Source organism: Salmo salar, chromosome 14 (genome assembly GCF_965601325.2).
Source record: "Salmo salar chromosome 14, fSalSal1, whole genome shotgun sequence".
In the NCBI taxonomy this organism is placed as follows: Eukaryota; Metazoa; Chordata; class Actinopteri; order Salmoniformes; family Salmonidae; genus Salmo; species Salmo salar.
This window is the reverse complement of record NC_138304.1, coordinates 12923720-12928520: the sequence shown is the minus strand read 5'-3', so window position 1 is coordinate 12928520 and position 4801 is coordinate 12923720. Positions and strand designations below refer to the sequence as shown.

The window sequence follows — 4801 nt, the reverse complement described above, 5'->3', positions numbered from 1 at the left end:
TTTGTTGCGATTACAAATGTAATAAAATGGTGGTCTGATAGTCCAGGATTATGAGGAAAACATTTAGATCCACAATATTTATTACACAGGACAAAACTAGATCCAGGGTATGACTGTGGCAATGAGCAGGTCCGGAGACATGTTGAACAAAACCCACTGAGTCAATGATGGCGCCAAAAGCCTTTTGGAGTGGGTCTGTGGACTTTTCCATGTGAGTATTAAAGTCACCAAAAATGTGAATATTATCTGCCATGACTACAAGGTCTGATAGGAATTCAGGGAACTCAGTGAGGAACGCTGTATACGGCCCAGGAGGCCTGTAAACTGTAGCTATAAAAAGTGATTGAGTAGGCTGTATAGATTTCATGACTAGAGCAAAAGACGAAAACACAGTAAAACATTATTTTTATTAACTGAAATTTGCTGTCGTAAATGTTAGAAACATCTCCGCATTTGCGGGATTTTCAGGGGATATGGTCACTAGTCTAACCAGGAGAAGAGGCCTCATTTAACACAGTAAATTCATCTAGTTTAAGCTATGTTTCAGTCAGGCCAATCACATCAAGATTACGATCAGTGATTAATTAATTGACTATAACTGCCTTGAAAGTGAGGGATCTAATATTAAGTAGCCCTATTTTGAGATGTGAGAGATCACAATCTCTTTCAATAATGACCGGAATGGAGGAGGTATGTTTAGTTTTGCCCAACCTAGATCGAGGCACAGACACGGTCTCAATGGGGATAACTGGCGCCTAAGAACGTGGCTGACGTTTTACATTCTCCCAACCAATTGTGCTATTTTGCTATTTGTTTTGCGTTTTTTGTAACTTATTTTTTTTAACTTATTGTGTACATAATGTTGCTGCTACCGTCTCTTATGACCGAAAATAACTTCTGGTCATCAGAAAAGCGTGGTGAGGAGTAGTACGGGTCTATCCCAGTCTTGTTCAAACCTGGAAAAATAATGTATGCAACCTGAGGCTGTAAACTCATTGCCGACCACGCGCCACAGTTACAGGGCACGACGTACCATGGGTTCGTGGGTGACGGGTGAGTGTGCTGGCTGGGGCATGATCCCAAACTTCCAAACGCGCAAATCTGGTATCCCAAAGATGGCGCGTAATACAAGACGTTGGCAGCCAGCTAGTTGGGCATTTCTGAAATCCTCGGGACAGCGCCAGTGCTGAATTTACCAGGGCCAAGCAGCCAATATGGCGACGACGTCGGCGACAAAATGGCTCTAGCTTTCTCTGCGGAAGCCAAAAAGGGGCTCCATGGAAAATCCTTTCAAATGTTCTGCATCCCCGAGTAAGGGCAAGGGGAAAAGGAAACGGTCTTTCTTGAGCAAACTCTTGGATTTGCGCCGGGGTCTGTACTTGTCGTTGGGATGTTCTCTCATGTGTTGTGCTCGCAAGGTCTTGGCCTAATCAATGTATGGTTGCTTACCTAGCAACTTCCACTCCGCGCAAAGTCTTTTGCTGATTTCAAAGTTGTGTATTTTGGGGTTCTCCAGTGACATCTTTCGCCTCTGACCGCGAGACCACACCATGAAAGCGTTCATGGGTCTCTTTATGTGATCCAAAGGTTTTGCCATCTCAAAAGCGCACGGTGAAATGAGCATCAACATCAAAGAAAAGTTATAAAGATCTATAGATGTAAATATAAAGGTATAAGTATTCACCTCATCAACTGCTCATACTCCTTTGGTGTGCTGGTGGAGATGTGGTACAGGAGAGAAAACGAAGGCTATCCAAATTGGGTATAGGCTAATTAACAGAGTTTAAAGAAAAGGTAAATACAAATGCCTTTGTGAGTTTAATCACTTGTGTATTTCTCAAGAAAATAAACTTGTTTGCAATGCAAGCTCAATATTGTGGAGAGGCGCGTGAATGGGAGCCAAACATAGCCAAGTTGAAAGGCAGAAATGATGCTGGGCAGGTCTGCGCGCAACCTGACATAATTGGACTGTCACACTCAGGCAAACCAATTGGAGTGTAGAAAGCAATATAATCCCGTTCCTAAACGTTGAACCTAAACTCAGCAAAAAAAGAAACGTCCCTTTTTCAGGACCCTGTCTTTCAAAGATAATTCGTAAAAATCCAAATAACTTCACAGATCTTCATTGTAAAGGGTTTAAACACTGTTTCCCATGCTTGTTCAATGAACCATAAACAATTAATGAACATGCACCTGTGGAACGGTCGTTAAGACACTAACAGCTTACAGACGGTAGACAATTAAGGTCACAGTTATGAAAACTTAGGACACTAAAGAGGCCTTTCTACTGACTCTGAAAAACATCAAAAGAAAGATGCCCAGGGTGCCTGCTCATCTGCGTGAACGTGCCTTAGGCATGCTGCAAGGAGGGATGAGGACTGCAGATGTGGCCAGGGCAATAAATTGCAATGTCCGTACTGTGAGATGCCTAAAACAGCAGGCCTGTTGTAAGGCAGGTCCTCACCAGACATCACCGACAACACGTCGCCTATGGGTTTTGTCTCACCGGGGGTGATGGTCATATTCACTTTTATCGTCGGAAGAATGAGTGTTACACCGAGGCCTGTACTCTGGAGCATTATCGATTTGGAGGTGGATGGTCCGTCATGGTCTGGGGCGGTGTGTCACAGCATCATCGGACTGAGCTTGTTGTCATTGCAGGCAATCTCAACGCTGTGCGTTACAGGGAGGACATCCTCCTGTCTCATGTGGTACCCTTCCTGCAGGCTAATCCTGACATGACCCTCCAGCATGACAATGCCACCAGCCATACTGCTCGTTCTGTGCGTGATTTCCTGCAAGACAGGAATGTCAGTGTTCTGCCATGGCCAGCGAAGAGCCCGGATCTCAATCCCATTGAGCACATCTGGGACCTGTTGGATCGGAGGGTGAGAGCTAGAGCCATTCCCCACAGAAATGTCCGGGAACTTGCAGGTGCCTTGGTGGAAGAGTGGGGTAACATCTCACAGCATGAAATGGCAAATCTGGTGCAGTCCATGAGGAGGAGATGCACTGCAGTACTTAATGCAGCTGGTGGCCACACCAGATGCTGATTGTTACTTTTAATTTTGACCTCCACCCCTTTGTTCAGGGACACATTATTCAATTTCTGTTAGTCACATGTCTGTGGAACTTGTTCAGTTTATATCTCAGTTGTTGAATCTGGTTATGTTCATACAAATATTTACACATGTTAAGTTTGCTGAAAATAAACGCAGTTGACAGTGAGAAGACCTTTCTTTTTTAGCTGAGTTTATATGCAAAAAGAAATTGAGGAAGGAAAGCGCTCTCTTTTTTTGTAGTTTATTTTGCCAACCCTAGCTAGGTTTCCATCCAATTGTGGACAGGTTTTCATGCGAATATTCTAAAATCCACATAAAGAAAATATGTGCATTTTCCCACCAGAGATGTGTTTCCATCAAATTGACTTCAAGTCTGTGCCTGATGAAGTAGTGCACATAAACATTACTGTACCAAATAAATAAAATACAAATTAAATGGATTTCCATTGCATTTTCAACCTTACTGAGGGTTTTGTCACAAAAAGTTTTCCCAAACTTGGTCCTGCTCCCAGCTGATTCAAATAATAAAATCTTGATGATGAGTTGGTTATTTCAATCAGCTGTGTAGTGTTAGGGCAAAAAAACAGGTGGGGCCCCAGGACTGAGTTTGGGGAACCCTGATATAGGGAATGTGCCCACTCTGGTTTTGACACGTGCGCTCCAGCCAACAGCTCAGATACAGTGCTAGTATAGCCACCAGTGGTAAAATTGGTTTCTATATTCGCCAGACATTCGGACCTTCAAACTTCAATAGCTCGCGAAAGATTTGTGTTACATACGTCAGGTTCCATTCTTTATGAAGGACAACAGGTGTACAACATTGCACAGGTCTTATTTTCCCGATTCTGATCATAATCACACCGCAACGGTTTTGGCAGCCTGGCGCACCGTCAATGCAACTAGTTAGGGACTGTCAACAATGTGCATGATCACAAAATTCACATTTCAATAGCTCTTCAACCACTTGACTTGGCAACCTCATTTCAATTGTCCATTATTCCTTCCTTACATGTTGCACACCCTTTGGTGTGTCAAAACTGAAACCAACTTTACCACGGTGGTATTCCGTACATTCTGAGATTATTATGGACAAAAGAGCGAGGTTATTTTAATTTGTCAAATGGCAGGGAAACATCGATCATCATGTCACAAGAATAAGTTCCTTGAATATTTATTGGAAAGGAGCATCAAGCTCATGACCTTGCAGTTTCACCACCCTGTGAAGTTCATCATAACTTATTTCATCAGTAGACTAATAATCTGCAGGCGTTCACTAGCCGTAGTGGGAGGACCAAACAACATGTGACGCCAAATTTACTTCAATATGATGGTTATCAATATTGCGCAGAAAGGCACTTCTTCTGCCATTTCTTGCATAAATAATTTTACCGACACAAAAGATGCCACCTTGTCTAGCGCATTTTGTTTTGTCGACATTTGGAAAGTAACTTTACCAACAAATTTGCTGTTTCCATCAGGCCATGTACTTTATGTACATTAAAAGGTTGGCTGATGGAAACCTGGTTCCTGAAACCCTATAATTACAACATACATTTCACGGACGTGAAAAATCACTCACTACCATTATGTCACATTTGTACACAGTATTAGGGCACTGTTTGTTTTTCACCACCAGCAGAGAATGTATTCTGAATTTAGATACTCATCTCGTCTGGATTGCTGTGGCCTCCATGGTCCTGAAATGACAACTAAATGCAAGACCTGTCTTGGGCTCCCGA

General features: G+C 42.9%; 1 pseudogene; it reads right to left on the bottom strand.

Annotated features, from left to right (window-relative positions):
* Positions 1–801: 801 nt before the first annotated feature.
* LOC123726915 (transcription factor Sox-14-like) lies at positions 802–1597 on the bottom strand (annotated as a pseudogene).
* Positions 1598–4801: the final 3204 nt, after the last annotated feature.